The sequence below is a fragment of the Crinia signifera genome, chromosome 5, assembly GCF_055691185.1.
Source record: "Crinia signifera chromosome 5, ASM5569118v1, whole genome shotgun sequence".
In the NCBI taxonomy this organism is placed as follows: Eukaryota; Metazoa; Chordata; class Amphibia; order Anura; family Myobatrachidae; genus Crinia; species Crinia signifera.
Window position 1 is genome coordinate 278824678 of NC_139221.1, and position 21651 is coordinate 278846328.

The window sequence follows — 21651 nt, forward strand, 5'->3', positions numbered from 1 at the left end:
GGTGTCAGATGTACTAAGCTTTAAAAAGCGATAAAGTGGAGTGTGATAAATACCAGCCAATCTTCTCCTAACTGACTGTTTGCTGACTCTTCAGTCAGCAAACAGCAGCATGTGCTTTGCAGGGGAGAGAGGCTGCTGCTGCAGCACCAGTCCGTATTCTCTCTCACTGCAACTGAGGGGCTGGTGGAAGGACAAACACATGGGTGGGCGGGGGGAAAATGAACATCAAGACCCGGCCCCTCCGGGCTCCTTCAACAAGTCTGGTCCCAGGTAAAGTGTACCCGCTCCCTTACATTTATCCTACATACAATTCCAATAACACAGCGGTTCTCAAACTGTGGGTCCTGACCCCAAAGTGGGTCCCGACCTTCTCAGCATGGGGTCGCGACACCATGTTGCTGACCATCAGGCTGATGACTTTTCTAATCTCAGTCAGTGATTCAAGAAGTCTGAAAACTGTTGAATTGTCTGTTATTTTAGACTCCTCCCATCACTCTGGGCCAGATGTACTAAGCTTCAAAAGTGATAAAATGAAGAGTAATAAACCACCAGCCAATCAGCTCCTACCTGCCATGTCACAGACTGTGTTTGAAAAATGTCAGACAGGAGCTGATTGGTTGGTTGTTTATCACTCTCCATTTTATCACTTTTGAAGCTTAGTACATCTCGCCCTCTGTGCCTCCACAAATTACTTTTTATTACATGGAATACTATCTGATAATGTTACCCCTTTTGTACATTCTAATGTTAACATCGCAATGTTCAAAGTTATGATGTTGACATGGTTGAAATGTCAATAATGAACATATTGGCCCCTGCAGAACATGTTCAGTGTTTTTATTGTGAAATGGAGTATTAACGTTGGGTTGAAGCATCAGGGTTAGGGTAAGGCTTTAGATGGAGAGTTAGGATTAGGCTATGGGGTTAGGGTAAGGCTTTAGATGGAGGGTTAGGATTAGGCTGTGGGGTTAGGGTAAGGCTTTAGATGGAGGGTTAGTATTGGGTTATGGGGGTTAGGGTAGGGCTTTAGGTGGAGGGTTAGGATTAAGCTGTGGGGGTTAGGGTAAGGCCTTAGATGGAGGTTTAGGATTAGGCTATGGGGGTTAGGGTAAGGCTTTAGGTGGAGGTTTAGGATTAGGCTGTGGGGTTAGGGTAGGGCTTTAGGTGGAGGGTTAGGATTAAACTGTGGGGGTTAGGGTAAGGCTTTAGATGGAGGTTTAGGATTAGGCTATGGGGGTTAGGGTAAGGCTTTAGGTGGAGGTTTAGGATTAGGCTATGGGGGTTAGGGTAAGGCTTTAAGTGGAGGGTTAGTATTGGGTTATGGGGGTTAGGGTAGGGCTTTAGGTGGAGGGTTAGAATTAGGCTATAGGAAGATGAGGGATGTTTTGAGAGGACATTTGGGAAAGCACAATAGGATTGCATCGGGGAACACAGGCTTCCGATAACAGTAATACACATACAGTATAGATAGAGAATGCTCATGTGAGTGAACTGAAATAGTTAATAACACTGGATTTCTATTTAAATGTTTCTTTACTGAGCAATCTCTACACCTGTTAAAGTAACTCACATAAATACCAACAATTCTTCAAATTATTTTCGGCAATTTCACAGAGTGGGTAATTTGATGCGTCCTTGGTGGAATTGCCTGAAAGTAAAGGCTTTTTGGGAAGGACTGTAAAAATATAAAATAGCAGCATTTTAAATAAACTGGTAAAAATCCCTCTCTGGGTGTACTTAATACCAAAGCCCTTGCCAAAAATGATTAATTAAATATTTTGCCATAGAATAATGAGCCAAACTTAACATGACATGTTAGTAAATTATAACTACATAGTTAAAAATTATAACTATATATTGTTTGATCTCCAATACTAACAGTGGGCCTGATTCAGAGGCAGATCATCTCGCACTGATGCTTGTGTCAGCATTTCCCTTGTGCACTAATGTGCAATGGAATTAGCAGCTCCGGCAGAGAACTACCTCCATATCTGAACAATGCTCAGGACATGACCTCTGTGGTCGTGGTGTTGCAATGGAGATTGGAGCCACAGGACCACAACTGTCCTAGGCCCGGCCTCTCAGATAGAGGTTTAGGGTTCGGCCTGGGCCGCTCTATCACCGCAGCAACCCCCTGATTTTCCACTAGACAGCCACCGGCTGCTGCCGGGCCCTGCCTCCTGGTTAGCAGACGCCATAGGTGCCGATTCTGTGGGTGCTTGAGGGCTCGAGCACCCACGGAAATTGATGAGCACCCACCCGCTCAGCAGCGGCCCACCCACCCGTGTCCCACTGTAATCCCCCTCCCTCGTCGCTGGCACAGGTAATGTGTGGGCATTTATGTACCTGCACTGTGGGGGCATTTATGTATTTGGCACTGTGGGGGCATTTATGTATTTGGCACTGTGGGGGATTTTTTGTACCTGCACTGTGGGGGCATTTATGTATTTGGCACTGTTGCCATAATTTGAATATTGGAGACAACTGTGCTGCATAATATAAATCAGTATTATTTGTGGCCATGCCCCTTTCCCATGAAGCCACTCCCCTATATTTTTGGCTTGAGCACCAACCAGCAAAAACATAAATCGGCACCTATGGCACCTCCAGTTCGACTGCAGCCCGCTGCTCAGCAGCCAAGTGGCAGGAGCCCAACGCATGCTGCTGCCTGGGACATTGAAGCAGACAGTGCAGTGGGCAGCAGGACAGCTAGGAGCCCACACAGGAAGCCCCCACAATTGTGACGTCATGCTGCACACCAGCTGGAGGATGAGCATTGGCGCCGCTGGTGTCACAAGGGAGGGGTGGGTGTGGCCTCGTAAAGTGGGTATGGCATATTCAGAAAAGTGGGCGTGGTCTCTTTAATACAGACATGTATTCAAGTGCCTATTGTTACATTATATTCATAGATGCATGTGTGTATATATATATATCTCACCACTATACTTTGAAATCGGAGCATGTGAGCTCAGAAACGTCAGCTATCACCTGAAATACACGCATTTTACCAAGACCTTGGAGTGCCACTATCTTTCTTTATGGACCTGCAAACTTTGTTTTGAGGGCACCGAGGCAGCTGTCAGTGACGGGAGAGTGCCAGGCCGCCACACATCTTATATATATATATATATATATATATATATATATATATGTGATCTATGGTGCACAGTTAGCGCTTACACTTACTTAGTGTTATACCAGTGCGTAGTGATAAATTTAACAATAGTGCAGTATGTAAATGCGTGACGTTAACAATAATTTAATAATGTTATAGTAAAAATACGCCAGAATTTGTGCTGTGTCGCCAGAAGTCATCAAAGTTGTCCTAATTTCCGTAGGACAGAAAAGTACATGTGCAAAGTGGTATGTCCTCTGCGCCTTCAGTGTTTTTTTCAAATGTGAACAGTTGGTGCTACAACAATCCTTAAAATAATTTTATATTCTGCGTACCAGCAAGTAGCAAGAAATTTGCATGTAGCAATATCTCTCTCTTGAAGGGGTCTCTCTCGTTCCTCTCTGTCCATCTCAGTAATGTATTTCAAACATGAGGGAAGTGAATATATATATATAAAGAGACGGGTGTGCGGCACTCCTTAATGCTGATGATCCCAACAAGGGGAGGGGATTGAATTCCCTTTGGCGGTGCCCTCCAACTGTATGACCACCGGGGGGGGTCCAGTGAACACAGGGTGTAGGGGGGACGGCGGCACTCGCACATAGAAAGAAATACACGGAGGCGTGGATGTACCAACGTTTCGTGGCTGTGTTTATCAAAAAACACTCAACTAAATAGTAGCTGGGCAGCCCGTCCATGCAACCCGGCGTCTGGCTCCGTGGCGTATGATGATGACGTCACACGTTTCCTATGGCGCAGTGCCGCACGGAGGGGAGCCTGCACTGTGCAAAAGAAAAGAACAATAAAGTTGTTGAAATAAAAAAAGGGAAATTAAGAGAAAGAAACAGCACTGGTGTAGTACCAGTGTAGCAGCATATATACAGACGAGAGATAAATTCACCAATACATAGAATAAATATATACATAAACATATAGGCATATTCTAGAGATACTGTAGCAATACTTTTGTTATTTGCTTATAAATAAATGACCTCTAATGCAAAAAGTGGAAGAAAAGGTTAATGGAAGAAAAAATTAATTATGGATGGAAATAGACAATGTGTCTATAAAAACAAGTCTCAAAAACAAGATTTCCATTAAACATCACCTGACCTATGAGAGCTCTTATGTTATTTATCAAATTATCTGCCCCTGCAGTTTGACTTATATTGGGAAGACCCAAAGAAAATTCAAGGAAAGGATGGCGGGTCACCGGTCCTCCATCAAGCATGCCATTGAATGTGGCAGGAGTGATCAACCGGTGGCCCGGCATTTCCTTGAAGCTAAACATAGCTTAATCAGTCTCAAGTACCGTATGATAGATTGGATTCCACCTCTGAGTTGAGGGGGGGATCGAGGAGCGTTGCTCCTGAGAAGGGAAGCTAGGTGGATTCACCAGCTACAATGTATCCATCCCAAAGGTCTTAATGAGACACTGCCAATATCATGTCTTGTTAACCGCTGAAGTTTATTAATATTATTATTCTCCAGACATGCTGATTATTGTGTCCATTAATGCTTGTTATCTTTTCCCTTGGTACATTATGTTTATGTATATTTTTTATCTTTCAGATGTATTTTTATGTCACTACGGGTTACTATGGTGATGGGATGCGGCAGCGCGTCATTGCGGCGCACCCATGTGACGTAGGTACGTCCGTGGGTGTCACTCTGTGATGACGCCTGACGTTCAGAGTTTGGAAGCGGACGGCCTACCCGGCTGGGCGGCAACACTTCTTGGTGTGGGGATATAAGGTGAGCATTGTTTTAACTTGTTGTATTATCCTCCTGACGAAAATCGATTAAATCGATTGAAACGTTGAGTAGTCACGCTGTGTCCGCATCGTTTATTTGGAAGTGCTGGAAGTGCCGCCGCTGATACACCTTCACTGTCTATTCCCACGGGACTTGGCGGGCACCGGGCCATCAGTGAATCGTTTGTCCAGAGTGCCGAATCTACACATCTTCTACTATATATATATATATATATATATATATATATATATATATATATATACTTTTGTTGGTGTGGCCGAGCATGGCTGCCCTGTTGCTGTTGCTGGTCGGGTGCCTCGTCAGAGAGTATGTAGACTTTTGCGGGTGTAGACGTAGCACTCCAGACACTTGTATAATCCAAAGAGAAAAACCTTTATTGAGGACTAGCAACGTTTCAATACTTGCGTATTATCGTCAGTCTCCTGACGATAATACAAGTACGTAAAAGTACAGCGCTTGGGTTTTTCTGAATTTATTACAATGTTGAAACATGATTAACAATACATTTCATATGAGAATTCTCAAAGATAATAAAAAATGAAAAAAACTGGTATAAAATGTTTTAAAAGGTTTTGCTGCTAGCATTCAATGTTGGAGCCAAATAGGTGTTGAGTGTCCTGAATCAGCACCAGGGTATATAGTTACCATACGTGATGGATGATTTTGTTGGAAACGAATATTCAAAGTCCCGGAGATTTCCCAGTGATGGATTCCTGTACCTCTCACAGTGGAGGTGGTGGTGTGGCAGTCCTTAAGGTACGGCTGGTACCAGATGGAAATGGCTGCGGGTTCCAGGAGATCCAAAGTATTATGGAGCAGAACTGGTCCGGGTATGGTGTCCTCTGCAATTGCAAGGGGTAGCTGTATTGGAGCTGGGTGGCTGTCCAAAAGAATGCTGGAGCAAGGGTATGGGCTCAACGCGTTTCAGCGTGTTCACACGCCTTCATCAGGAGCTGGAATGATTTGTTACTGTCATGGTTCACCCTTTTATTCCCTGGGATTGATTAGGGAACTTCACCCAGGTGTGAAAGGGCTGATTTTATATCGGGACGGATGAATATAGCAGATGGAAGGATCGCGGTATAAAGTTGTATACCGGATTTGTTGGAACTGAGGGCCAGTTCTAAAAGTGCGTGTGAAATTGTCCCGGGGCAAATCACAGGTTTCAGGTCCAACGTCCCGGCACCGCTCTTCTCAGGCAATCAGGGGGAAGATTTTCTGACCGACGCGTTGCGACTCCTTCTGGAGTCTTTTTCAAGGTCTGAAGTGGTGTATGATAATACGCAAGTATTGAAACGTTGCAAGTCCTCAATAAAGGTTTTTCTCTTTGGATTATACAAGTGTCTGGAGTGCTACGTCTACACCCGCAAAAGTCTATATATAATAGTCCCTGAACGAAGCCAGGGACATTGAAACAGCTGCAGGGACCTAGATGCACCAAGTCTACTCTTCCTATTGTATCAGATTTATGTACACAAGACACATGGGCAATTTGGAATATGTAGTCCTGCTGCAGCAGCTAGAGCCTCAAGCTGGCATGGAACATGACACATAGGTAAGTCCTGGCAACCTGTGGCACTAACTGCAACAGAACTACAGGAGTCCGAGATGCCTCTAACAGTCTGGCAGGGAAGGATGTCACTTGTAGTTCCACATCTACAGGCTGCAAAGGAAGCAGTAAGGATGCACCTAGGGAGAGCACGTGGAATGGCGGCGGCGGCTGCATAGAGGCGTGCACATCTGGCTGGGACTTAGGGTTACCAACTCATCCCTTTAATCCTCGACACATATTAATTACACAGGTTCTGTGGCAGTTTAAACCCAGGTGAAAAGGAGTCTTGAGGTGTGGCAGTTTAAAACCAGGTGAAAGCCAGCCACAGAACCTGTGTAATTAATATGTGTCCCGGATTAAAGGGATGAGTTGGTAACACTACTGGGACTCCACGAAACAGCTATGGGAATTTGGCAAAGAAAAGAAACCTATCTCACACACAGCAGCCCGACAGATATGCAAGGAGAATCCAGCTGGCATGTAGGCAGCCAATGGCCTGATGCCTGGCTCTGTGCCGCCCGCTCATTGGCTGCAGGGGAGGAGACCTGTCAATCAACAGTGGCCAGGGTAACATTCTACAGCTGTGTGAGCGTGCCTGGGCTGCCTGCTGGGCGGCCAGTGCACGCTCCCCTCCAGCTCTGTCTCGTGCACCATTACCAGGTCCAGCATCACACAGCACCCGGCGGCTGGGGGTGAGAGAAAGCGGAGAGGCTGTGGAGGGCTGGAGGCTTTTCTAGACACCCAGATTCCGGGAGAATCACAGAATACGGGAGACTGGAAAAGCCTCCTTGAGGGTTGCCACCCAAAACGGGAGAATCCCAGAAATCCGGGAGAGGTGGCAACCCTATCAGTCCCAGTTCCAGTGTGTGTGTGTGTGTGTGTGTGTGTGTGTGTGAATGGGGGAAGGGCAGGCTGTAGTCCCAGTGTGTGTGAATGGGGGAAGGGCAGGCTGCAGTCCCAGTGTGTCTGTGTGTGTGGGATGGAAGGGCTAGCTGCAGTCCCAGTGTGTGTGTGTCTGTATGGCGGAAGGTCTGGCTGCAGTCCCAGTGTGTGTGTGTGTGTGTGTGTATGTGTGTGTGTGTGTATGGTGGAAGGGCCACAACACAACCCACAGACCCCCTTCCTAACCCACGGAACCCCTTAATCTGCTCCCCCTACAGTGGTAACACCCCACCCCCAAACTCTTAAACCCAACATATCCCTTACCACACACACCATGACCCTCACCCATACAAATACACCCAATCATTACCTCACTCCCTAACCCACCTACTCTAGCACACTGATTAGCCCTTCCTTACACACGCCAACTTAAGCTGCTTGAGACACCACCACTCATCAGCAAGCGTTCCCGCTGATTGGGACACCGCCAGCCACAAGTATCCCACTCCTGCTACCCCCACAACCCCATGTCCACCCCACACGCACCCGCAGGCTGCTACTTCAGGATCAGTCAACCGTTTCCCACAACCCTGGGCTGTAGCCCCTTACTACGGGGTGAAGAGCACCCGTAGGGCACGATGAATCACCTAGTATATATATATATATATATATATATATACGCACACACATCATACACCCACGTTTGGTCAATACTTTTCTCAGTGTACGTTTACAGTATCTAATGGCACATTGGTGGCCAGGGCCAGGGTGGCTGTGTGGCTGGGCAGTGCAGGGCCAGGGCAGCTGGCAGCGGCGGCAGGAGGAGGACACAGAGAGTGGACACAGGACTGACGGAGCCGAGCCGAGGCCACAGCCAGATGCAAGCTGCAGCCACAGTCCTCAAGAACGTCCTCACACGGCACACCCAACACACCTCCTCACCAGAGGTGGGCGGGTGGCGCATCTGATGGACAGCTCACTTCGCAGGACTGCGGCAGCACTCACTAAATGGGGAGAGGCAGCGGCGGGATGGAGGCGAGCCTGGAGGCTCTTTTACAAACTCAGATTCCGGGGGAATCCCGGAATGCGGGAAACTGGAAAAGCCTCCGGTAGGGTTGCCACCCAAAACGTGAGAATTCCGGAAATCCAGGAGAGGTGGCAACCCTACTTGGGCCCCACAATTTGTGATGGAAGCCCTGTGCAGACACATACTGAAATAGGCCCATGACACCTCCTCTTTTTGCAAATGCTTTCGGTCGGCTCCCAGTCTCCATCCTGAAGATCTATTTGTGCATCTGGCTGTGTGTACGAGCAATCTGCCAACCACAGCTGGACAGGCAGATTTAAATGCCTACCCAGCTGGGTGTCCTTACATACACACCAATCGGCGGATTATTGGCAACATCCACGCCACACCCAGATGTTACCTGCTGAAGAGTGACACCTTACTGGAAGGAGCCAGGTGCTGCATTCTAACATTACGTGCAGCACCCGGTGTCTGTCACAGTGAAGGATCCAACGCTGTAGACAGTCTCCGTGGATAGCCCCCATCCCAACACCCCTGAAGTGACGAAAATGGGGTAAAGCTGCAAGGTCTTTTATATTAGCGCACCCACATGCGAACACTGCAATGGGTCTCACTCACGTAAGCGATGCCACTGGTACCACTGCTCCAGTACCCTATATACTGAGCTACCAGTGAAACAGTGAGTACAGCTGTAAGATCTCTTAATAAAACTACCTGGAAAAACAACTGGACTTGCAATTGGGTCAAATTACAAATTCCGCTGGTGTGTACAGTGTGATGTTATTGCATTAGAATGCTTTATGTTTGCAGACACTCCCTTACTTGTATGTGTAAGGCTGAATCTTCAGTGATGGTCCCCAGGACTAGAGATTGGCAAAACGGGTCACTAGCGAGAGCTGGGATCCAGCAGATCAGTCAGTGAAATAAATCTGTATCTTTTAGGCGGATCAACGGTTCACTTTGAAAGAAGGGGTAATTTGTTAATAACAAAGCATACTTTGTCTTACAATCATTTATTCCCATTATTTTTACTTAAAAAAACAAAACATTGAGCTGAACAAATAAGAACACACATAACCGAGTAAAACACTGATCGATGGCTGGGTGCAGAATCGCCATTGATGGCAACCATCGATGGCAACCATCGATGGCATCTGCACCAATGGCCATCCCTAGCAGCAGCAGCCTTATTAATCTTTCTTTTACTTGCAGTCGCAGCACTGTACTCAGTCTCTGGAGTCAGTACATCTCAGCTACCAGAGGTGGCAGTGCTGAGATCAGGAAAATGCATTGTAATTAAAAACGAAACTGAAAGTAAAAGAACGACGGATCACCTTTTTGGGATCGGCGGCTCACTTGTTCTTTCATGGGATCCGTTCAAAAGATTTTCTTCGTTCGCGAATGACCCATCTCTACCTAGGACCAGGGGAATGCTGGGAAGTGGGTGTAGTTCAGTGTACCCTGTGTGTGTGGAGAGCTAGAAATGTAATAAAGGAGTTCAGCAGTGATTCTCTCTGTCCTAATGATTGGAATTACAAACATATGAACATAACATACAGTACTCTGCTAAACTGGTTAAAGTGAAAATATATGTATAGTACAGTACCTGAGGCTGTGTATCTGTGAACACAGCTGTTGTCAATGACATGTCTGCTTACTCGAACGCACCACTTTTGTGTTAATTCCAGTCACCACCCAGGAATGCCTATCACTTTTTAACATTTCAGTTAATGCTGCACGTCCGAAACATCGGTCCCCGGACCGATCTCAAGTAAACCAGAACCACCCCCTCTGTGTAGCACATGCACCATAAGACTTTTTGCAAGCATTTGGCAGTTGCAAATACCTAACCATCAGCCTTGCATGCTGCTCTATGTCACCACCCTTGTATATCGTACTTGTTTTATAGAAAATGTTACAACAAAGTGAAAAATCGCATGTCCACTTCATTTTATGGAAAACATGATGATTGTCCGTACTGACTACTAAATGGCCTCTTCTACAATTCTCAAGGAATCGCTGAAATCATAAGAATTGATCATCACTTTGAAAACCTCCTTTAATCGCACGTGGAGCAAAGTGCAGTCTGGAAACGTGGTCACCTTTCTCTCTCCGCACTAACCAGATTCTCCGACCAGAAGACTGATGAGACATAGGCAGCAATAAAATTATTTATAAGGAGCACAGCTGTGTAAAATACCTAGGAAAAAAATCTAACTCAACTCCTGGCTGTCTTGTGATTTAATCAGGATGGCTCAGTCAAAGCTTAATGGAGTTGCTACAGCAACCTTGGCATGCACATAATGCCCCCAGATATTACGGAGAATATCAGGCTTCTATATTCTGCCGTGTCTGAAAAATCATTTTACATTCTATGTTTCCAATCCAAAAAGCTGGAACATTAGTTGGTGTACACAGGATTACCTTAAAATGCTGAGAAAAAGATTTATTGTAAGACATTAACATCAGGCTGCTGTGAGTAAGGGCTGACAGATAGCAATGGACACACTTCAGGACACAGTGGCAGATATCTAAATATAACATATTCCTTTTACAGGGACATTTCTGCTGATAACTGTCATCATTCATACATCAATTCCCGGTTTCAGCGTTTGATAAGTCATAGTATATATTTTCATGTAACTTTACTGACTGCCACAGCATTAGGAATAGACGTATCTAATTTTGACGTTATTAGAATTTCATTTTCTACTATTAGAATATGGATTTTTTTCTTGTTTATCTATATTTCTTCAAATTATTATTTTGTTTTTGTCAGAAAATACATTTCACTGTCGCTTTAAGTGATTCGAGGGAGCATCTCGTGTCAACTGCTGCCATCACGAATCTGCCCAACCGTATCTGGGGTGAATTTACAGCATATATGTTGTTTAGATAGAACGAGGGCTGCATAGGCTCGAGTGAATTTAAGAGCCTGTGAATTTGATGATTGTAAATAAAGCTATTGAAGAAAGTGCAAAGTGCCCAGGGGAAATCTCAGGTTGAGTGGGAGATAGATCTGCCAATCATGTAGCATAGGGGCGTCAATTTAGAGAGGGGTATGTTAGGTGATGCTGGTAGGAAGTACTTCCTCTTTGAGTCTGGATCCCCACCCTTCCTAACCCTTTCCATCTGCTGCTACCTGGCCTCCAGGCCATCACAAAATTGGCTTCTATAGCTTAAATTATTACTCGGTGAGAAGGTGCTCTCGACCAGCAGTCAGGTGGGGTGTCAGGTGGTCTCTGTGCGGTATTGCACCCCTTTGCCAGGACTGCGGGCGAGTCCCGACTCAAGTGGTGGGACGTTGGACACTTCATGGAAGTGTCCTCGCCAGGCCATAGAAGGGGTGGTATGTCTGTTACAGCGCGGGCTGTACCCCACAATAAGGGGTTTTGTCAGATTGGGGGGCGCTTCGGGTGCTACCATGAGTAACACCCTGGACTGGTGCTTTCTTTGCCATCCCTTAGACAAATAGGGGTCATACCATTTACAATAAATATTCATGACCTGTTTAAACTTATGCAGTGGTTGTCCGTGTCATTATTTATAGAATAAGGTGTGTTGTGTGAGTTATTTGTAGGCATAAGAGTTAAGTAAAGGTATAGGCCAAGCAGCATAATTCATTAGGTGCCTTAGTGGAACTTCTGCTTTTTCAGCAGTCATTATTTTAGGCCAAACCTCTAAAAAAGACCTAAGGGGAATGTAATAGGGTGTGAGAACCAGAAAGTGGGGGATTTTGTGAGAGTTTTTTTCTTTAAAAAAAAAAAAAAAGTGGCAATCAATTACAGCACTGCAAAACCAGATTGATTTTGCCATGTAATTGATTGCTGCTTTCAAAAAATTGAAAAACTTTGACAAAATCTCTCACTTTCTAATTCTCACACCCTATTACATTTGACCATGATGTTTTTAAATACTGTATCACCACATTAGACAGTGCAGCCCTGTTTTTTGTTTTACATGGGGAAACTCAGGGGGAGATTTATCAGCCTTGGAGAAGTTGATTAGATTGCGGTGCATCCTGCTACAATTCACCTGCATACCAGCATTTTTTATTGCCGGCAGACATGACAGCTTTATTGCCAGGGCAGCTCTTCTAATATAGATCCTGGCAGTGAATAGACTTTTGGTCAAGGGGGTAGCTACCATAGGTGCAGGGAGTGTGGCTGCTACGGGGCCTAGACCTAAGTGTGGCCACCTTCCCTGTCACAGTTACATGTGTTATACACAGTGGCGTAACAATAGCCCCGCAGACCCCATGGTATCGGGGAGGCGCTGTATAGGTGTGGGGCTATTGTAATGCCACTGCCACCTGCCGGGAGCTCCCCTGTGATCGGAACCCGGGACCTGCAGAAGATTTGTCTGTGGTTCCGGCTCCCCTGTACCCCCTGGCTTCTGCTTCTAATCTAAACGCACCATCACAAAATGTCCGCCCCCATACAGCAGAAAAGTGTCTGCTGTATGGGGGAAGATATTTTGTGATGGTGAGTTTGTATTAGACGCTAAAGCAAGGAGGGGACAGGGGAGCCGGGAGCCGGAACCACAGACAAATCTTCTGCGGGTCCCGGGCTCTGAACCACAGGTGACAACTTTACTGCGATTGGGGGGCGGGGGTGTGTGTGTTTAAATCCGGGGGTGGGGGGTTAACTGCGGGGGAGGGGGGGGCTGACGAAATTTTGTCGGGGGCGCAATATTTTTAGTTACGCCACTGGTTATACACAATGGCGTAGCTACCATAGGTGCAGGGAGTGAGGCTGCTATGGGGCTTAGAGCTAAGAGGGGTCACTTTATTTATCACAATTACATGTGATACACACAATTTTCACTATTGAGTGATACATCAATACCCTCACAATCTATTGCCTTGTGGCCTACAATATATCTAGTTATGATCTTGAACTCACTCATCATAATGTGATATAAAATGAACTAGACGCACTGTAATGTGGCACAGTATGAAGTGGGTACATTATGTGGCATAATAGGAATTGCGTGGCGAGCGCAGCGAGCCCGCGTGGGGCGGCGGTACGCGTCCTATGACCTTTTCATACCCCCACTATCCACGTCTGCGTGGAGTTGAGAATAGAAAGTGTGGCGAGCGCAGCGAGCCACCGAGCCCGAAGCGTGGCGAGCGGACGCGGACAGCTGTGAAGCCCGTGAGGGGACGCGGATACCTGTGAAGGTATCCGCGTCCCCTTGCGGGGCTCGCTGCGCTCGCCACGCTTTGGGCTCGGTGGCTCGCTGCGCTCGCCACACTTTCTATTCTCAACTCCACGCCGATGTGGATAGTGGGGGTATGAAAAGGTCGTAGGACGCGTAACGCCGCCCCTCGCGGGCTCGCTGCGCTCGCCACGCTTCGGGTTGACGTTGATCGTGGGGTAGCGTTAACAATTGGGGTGGCCATTTCACACTTCAGGGTGCCTATTTGGCCTCTGTGGCCCATTTAACATTGTTTCCTATGGAAAAATCGGGTCAATTGAGGCATTGAACAGGAAAATCGGGTCAATTGAGACATTTAACATTGTTCCCTATGGGAAATCGCGGGCATCGCGTCTGTCGCATCGCACCCGATTTTTTAGTGCATTCAATGCCCGCGATGGCCGCGATGGGCGCCCTTCTAGGTAAAGAGTACCAAAACATTTTATTATAAATAACATTTTTATAAAACTCATTACCATAAAACGATTATTGTTTTAAAATGACAAGAATATAAAAGAATAGATAAGAAATACAGGATAAAATAGCTGGGGATTACATGAACCATTTCAGCTCGAAATCTTTGTTTAGACCTCCTGGGGCTAAAGTCTGATGCTGAAATATCATGGTCATTTCATTCTTAGCTAAATTGGTCGCTAAGTCACCCCCTCTACTGTTCACAGTAACTTTCTTTAACCCCTTCCTGACACAGCATGTTTTTGCCTTCCTGACCAGTGGCAAACGCAGGATTTTCAGAAGGGGGTTTCCAGAGGGGCGGAGCAAAGCACGGACATGAAGACTTAGGTGACCCAGTATATGCCGGGTCAGTTAAAGTATTAAAGATAGACCAAATATATATAAATAATAATTATAAAATATATATATATATATATATATATACACAGCAGTGTAGACCCCTGGGCATAGCAATGTATTGGGGCCCCCTACCTATCCTCCAGCGTTAGGGGTAGTGGGTGCTATGAGCGGAAGCTTTGATGTCCCGCGGGTGGTAGGGGGTATTATATCAACCACTCAGCATGTAGGGCCTGGATCAGTAATTTCCGCTAATTACCTCTTTACTGCACATATGGTTGGATATGAGGTGGGAGAAGGGGGCATTGGGCTGAATGAAGGGGCCCTGATACATAACTTCCAGGGTGGTAGAGGATGATTAATACGCAGAGGAGGGCTGTATAGTGGAGTGGGCTTATTATCCATAATTTTCTGGTGGGAGGACAGCTTGTTTGATTGCAGATATCTTCAGTTCCCGGAACTAGATTTCTTATATTTTAATGGAATTAAAAACTAGAGAATCCCACCTACCAAATGGAACTGGGGACTAGGGGATCAGAGATCAGGAGGCAGAGCAATCTGCCCACAAGTATATAATACTACATACCAGGTGTGTAGAGCTGGAGCAGTAACCAGCTGCTGGAAGGCTGATATCTCTGGTTCTGGGCACAGTAGAGACAAGCTGCTTGTGTCCATCAAAGGGGGAGTGTCCCAGCTTTTGGAATATATCCTCATAACAACTCTAAGTTAGACAGAACCTGAAATATCTGACTGGGAATAACAATTAACAGGCTTGGAAGGGGACCACTGCTTTGAAGTCAGATATCTCCGGTTCCCAATGGCCGATTTTTACAATTCTAATACCCATGGAAAGAGGGGACCTTCAGCTTTCAGGTCAGGGCCCTTAGACTCCTGGGGGGGTTTCTGGGTACTCTGGCTACTGCTGACAGAGCCCTTTTTTTCAAATCTGACATGTATCACTTAAGTGGGGATAACTTTTTTTTGCTTTTACTTATCCCAGTGATTTTGAGATTGTTTTCTCGTGACACATTGTACTTCAAATTAGTGGTAAATTTGGGTCGATACAGTCTGTGTTTTTTTGTGAAAAATACCAAAATGTCGTAAAAAAATGGAAAATTTAGCAATTTGCAAAATGTTAAATTTTCTGCTTGTGAGACAAATAATCATACCACTCAAAATAGTTAATTACTAACATAGACCATATGTCTACTTTATGTTTCCATCATTATTTCAACTTCCTTTTAATTTTTTTGGACACTAGGAGGCTTACAATATAAATAGCAAATTTTCAAATTTTCAAGAAAATTTCAAACACTGATTTTTTTAGGGACCAGTTCAGTTCTGATGTGACTTTGAGGGACTTGTATGTGAGACACCCCCATAAATGATGCCATTTCAAAAACTGCACCCCTCACAGTATTCAAAACAGCATTTTGGAAGTTTGTTAACCCTTTAGGTGTTTCACAGGAATTAAAACAAAGTGTAGGTGAAATTTCAAAATTTCATTTTTTTTGCAGATTTGCAATTTTAATACATTTTTCTAAGGAACACAGTAGATTTTACTAGAGAAATGTGACTAAAAATTGATTCCCCCAATTCTTTTGTTTTCATAAATATCCTATATGTGGCCCTTGTGTGCACGTTGACCAAACCACAGGCTTCATAATAGAAGGAGCACCTACTTGATTTTGGAGCCTCCTTTTTATGAGATTATTTTTTAGGCACCATGTAGGTTTCTAGGCACCATAAGATGCTAAAAGTTAGGAACCCCCCACAAGTGACCCCATTTTGCAAACTACACCCCTCAGGGAATTCATCTAGGGGTATAGTGTACATTTCAAACCCCCAGGTGTTTCACCAATTGTGGTACAACTGGGCAGTGAAAATGAAAAATTTTTTTTTTTTTACACAAAAATGCAGTTCTGGCTCAAAATTTTTCATTTTCACAAGGAATGAAGGAGACAAAGCACCCCAAAATCTGTGCCCCAATTTCTCCCGAGTACGGCAATGCCTCACATGTGACCAAAAAATACCATTTGGGTGCATGGCAGGACTCAGAAGGGAAGGAGTGATATTTGGATTTTGCAGCACAGATTCTGGTGGAATTTTGGTGGGTGCTATGTCGCATTAGCAAGACCCCCAAAGCACCAATACAGTGGAAGCCCCCCACAAGTGACCCCATTTTGCAAACTACACCCCTCAGGGAATTCATCTAGGGGTATAGTGTACATTTCAAACCCCCAGGGGTTTCACCAATTTTGATACAACTGGGCTGTGCAAATGAAAAATTACATTTTTTTACACAAAAATGCAGTTCTGGCTCAAAATTTTTCATTTTCATAAGGTATGAAGGAGAAAAAGCACCCCAAAATCTGTGCCCCAATTTCTCCCGAGTATGGCAATGCCTCACATGTGACCAAAAAATACCAGTTGGGTGCATGGAAGGACTCAGAAGGGAAGGAGTGATTTTTGGATTTTGCAGCTCAGATTCTGGTGGAATTTTGGTGGGTGCTATGTCGCATTAGCAAGACCCCCGAAGCACCAATACAGTGGAACCCCCCCACAAGTGACCCCATTTTGCAAACTACACCCCTCAGGGAATTCAACTAGGGGTATAGTGTACATTTCAAACCCCCAGGGGTTTCACCAATTGTGGTACAACTGGGCAGTGAAAATGAAAAATTACATTTTTTTACACAAAAATGCAGTTCTGGCTCAAAATTTTTCATTTTCACAAGGAATGAAGGAGACAAAGCACCCCAAAATCTGTGCCCCAATTTCTCCCGAGTATGGCAATGCCTCACATGTGACCAAAAAATACCAGTTGGGTGCATGGCAGGACTCAGAAGGGCAGGAGTGATATTTGGATTTTGCAGCACAGATTCTGGTGGAATTTTGGTGGGTGCTATGTCGCATTAGCAAGACCCCCAAAGCACCAATACAGTGGAACCCCCCCACAAGTGACCCCATTTTGCAAACTACACCCCTCAGGGAATTCATCTAGGGGTATAGTGTACATTTCAAACCCCCAGGGGTTTCACCAATTTTGATACAACTGGGCAGTGAAAATGAAAAATTACATTTTTTTACACAAAAATGCAGTTCTGGCTCAAAATTTTTCATTTTCATAAGGTATGAAGGAGAAAAAGCACCCCAAAATCTATGCCCCAATTTCTCCCGAGTATGGCAATGCCTCACATGTGACCAAAAAATACCAGTTGGGTGCATGGCAGGACTCAGAAGGGAAGGAGTGATTTTTGGATTTTGCAGCTCAGATTCTGGTGGAATTTTGGTGGGTGCTATGTCGCATTAGCAAGACCCCCGAAGCACCAATACAGTGGAAGCCCCCAACAAGTGACCCCATTTTGCAAACTACACCCCTCTGGGAATTCATCTAGGGGTATAATGTACATTTCAAACCCCCAGGGGTTTCACCAATTGTGGTACAACTGGGCAGTGAAAATGAAAAATTAAATTTTTTACACAAAAATGCAGTTCTGGCTCAAAATTTTTCATTTTCACAAGGAATGAAGGAGACAAAGCACCCCAAAATCTGTGCCCCAATTTCTCCCGAGTACGGCAATGCTTCATGTGTGACCAAAAAATGGCAGGACTCAGAAGGGAAGAAGTGATATTTGGATTTTGCAGCACAGATTCTGGTGGAATGTTGGTGGGTGCTATGTCGCATTAGCAAGACCCCCAAAGCACCAATACAGTGGAACCCCCCCACAAGTGACCCCATTTTGCAAACTACACCCCTCAGGGAATTCAACTAGGGGTATAGTGTACATTTCAAACCCCCAGGGGTTTCACCAATTGTGGTACAACTGGGCAGTGAAAATGAAAAATTACATTTTTTTACACAAAAATGCAGTTCTGGCTCAAAATTTTTCATTTTCAGAAGGTATGAAGGAGAAAAAGCACCCCAAAATCTGTGCCCCAATTTCTCCCGAGTACGGCAATGCCTCATGTGTGACCAAAAAATGGCAGGACTCAGAAGGGAAGGAGTGATATTTGGATTTTGCAGCACAGATTCTGGTGGAATTTTGGTGGGTGCTATGTCGCATTAGCAAGACCCCCAAAGCACCAATACAGTGGAACCCCCCCACAAGTGACCCCATTTTGCAAACTACACCCCTCAGGGAATTCATCTAGGGGTATAGTGTACATTTCAAACCCCCAGGGGTTTCACCAATTTTGATACAACTGGGCAGTGAAAATGAAAAATTACATTTTTTTACACAAAAATGCAGTTCTGGCTCAAAATTTTTCATTTTCAGAAGGTATGAAGGAGAAAAAGCACCCCAAAATCTGTGCCCCAATTTCTCCCGAGTACGGCAATGCCTCACATGTGACCAAAAAATACCAGTTGGGTGCATGGCAGGACTCAGAAGGGAAGGAGTGATTTTTGGATTTTGCGGCTCAGATTCTGGTGGAATGAATGGTGGGTGCTATGTGGCATTAGCAAGACCCCCGAAGCACGGTGAAATTATGAACCTAATAATCCGTAGATGTGTGGTATATTTTAAAACACTCTTTTATACATAGGCCGGGTTTGTCGGGGCAAGTGTCACACTGGAAAATAGTTTGCTTTCTTATTCTCTTTTTATAGCAAACTTTGCACCTTTTTTGTGTCCTGCCCTTTTTTCCAGTGGAGGGGATTTCATCAGGAAAATGCTGCCCTGGTACAATACGGGGACCAGTACTAGAAGTACTGTGGCCCTCTGCCTGCTGGTTCCCAAATATTAGGCCCTTTATGACTTCCTCTTGAAAGTGCATAAATGTCCCCCTCTGGCTGGTAGAACGGAATAGCACGTAAGCGTTATACAGTGCCATCTGGATGATATACACGGCCAGCTTCTTGTACCAGATTTTTGTTTTCCGCAGGGCACTGTACGGCTTCAGTACCTGATCTGAAAGATCCACTCCGCCCATGTACCTATTGTAATCCAGGATACAATTAGGTTTTGAGGTGTGGGTACTGGTACCTCGTACAGGGACGGAGGTGGTACTGTCTCCGTGAATTGTTGTCAGTATAAGGACATCCCTCTTGTCCTTATATTTGACCAACAACATATTTTCGGTGCATATTCCCCTGCTTTCACCCCTTCTCATTACTTGGGCAATGTGCGTTTTTGGGAGGCCTCTTTGGTTCTTGCGCACAGTACCGCAAGCTGCTGTACCTCTTGAACCAAGGGCCTTAAACAGGGGGATGCTGGTGTAAAAGTTATCCACATAGAGGTGATAACTTTTATCCAGGAAGGGGTGCACTAAATCCCAGACAATTTTTCCACTAACACCTACGAGGGAGGGGGGGCATTCTGGCGGTTCAATTCTTGAATCCTTCCCTTCATATACCCTAAACCTGTGAGTGTACCCTGAGGTGCTTTCACACAGCTTATACATTTTTATGCCATACCTTGCCCTCTTACTGGGAAGGTACTGGCGGAATTTAACCCTTCCTTTAAAATGTATAAGGGACTCGTCTATGCAAATGAATTTATCTGGGATGTACATCTCTTCAAATTTGGCACTGAAGTGATCAATGACCGGCCTGACTTTGAATAGCCGGTCAAAGGTGGGATCATCTCTGGGTGGGCACTGTGCATTATCGTTGTAATGCAAAAATTTAAGGATTAACTCAAAACGAGTCCGGGTCATGGCCATACGGTAAAGTGGGGTGCTGTACAGAACATCTGTACTCCAATATTGCCTAATTTCTGGCTTTTTTACTATGCCCATATGAAACACCAGACCCCAAAACGTCATCATCTCTACTGCATCTACAGGGGTCCACCTAGCAAATGATGACGTGGGGTTTTGAGCAATAAACTGCTGGGCATATAAATTAGTTTGGTCCACCATTAAATTTATAAAATCATCAGAGAAAAATAATTTGAAAAAGTCAATTTCTCTGAGACCTGTGGAATCAAATTGGATTCCTGGGATGGCCAAAAACTCAGGAACCTGGGGCTCAAAATTGTCTGGTGGTGGGGTCCATACGAGATCAATTATTGGGGGGGGGTCTCAGCTGCTCTACGGGGGCGTCTTTGAGGGGGTCCCTCATCACTAGAGGAGGAAGAGGAGCTTAAGATGAATCCTTCAAATTCCCCGCTTGCCTCACTGGCTGTGTCAGAGTCAGAGGCAAGCATGGCATATGCCTCCTCCGCTGAATACATTCTTCTGGATGACTGGGATGACATTTGGGATGACATTTGGGATGACATTTGGGATGCCATTTTTATTTTTGTGTTTCTGGTAGTGAAATGTTTCAACACGTGTATAGTGTAGGGGGGGTACAAACTTTATTTCAATGTAGTATGTAGTGTGTAGTGTGTATGTAGTGCAGAAAAAAAAAAAAGGTCCTGCGCCAAAAATTGAGCACAGATGTTGGTCAGTAACGTCCGTCACTGAACAGCGCTCAAAGGCAACAGGAATTTGATCAAAAAAATTTTATCAAAAAAAAAAAATAAAATAAAAAAAGACCCCACAGCACCCTCAAAAAAAAAAAAAAAAAAAAAAAAAGGTGATCAGTGATGCGACACTGATTACCAGTGAGGGGCAGCAGGTGCACAACCTTTGGTGCAACTGACAGTGCAACTGGCAGGTATATATAAAAAAAAAACCTCTGCACCCCCAAAAAGTTGCTGATCACCTCAGATATAGTGATCAGCACAAAAGGGGGGGCAGCAGACACAAAATATAGCACTCTCTATCACTCTCTGTCACTATCTCTCTCTATCTCTCTCTATCTCTCACTATCTATCACTCTATGACACTGCAGCAGCAGCACTGACAGTTATATATATAAAAAATAACCCCTGCACCCCCAAAAAGTTGCTGGGGGTGCACAAAAGGGGGGCAGCAGACACAAAATATAGCACTCTCTATCACTCTCTGTCACTATCTCTCTCTATCACTCTATGACACTGCAGCAGCAGCACTGACAGTTATATATATAAAAAATAACCCCTGCACCCCCAAAAAGTTGCTGGGGGTGCACAAAAGGGGGGCAGCAGACACAAAATATAGCACTCTCTATCACTCTCTGTCACTATCTCTCTCTATCTCTCTCTATCTATCACTCTATGACACTGCAGCAGCAGCACTGACAGTTATATATATAAAAAATAACCCCTGCACCCCCAAAAAGTTGCTGGGGGTGCACAAAAGGGGGGCAGCAGACACAAAATATAGCACTTTCTATCACTATCTCTCTCTATCTCTCTATCTCTCACTATCTATCACTCTATGACACTGCAGCAGCAGCACTGACAGTTATATATATAA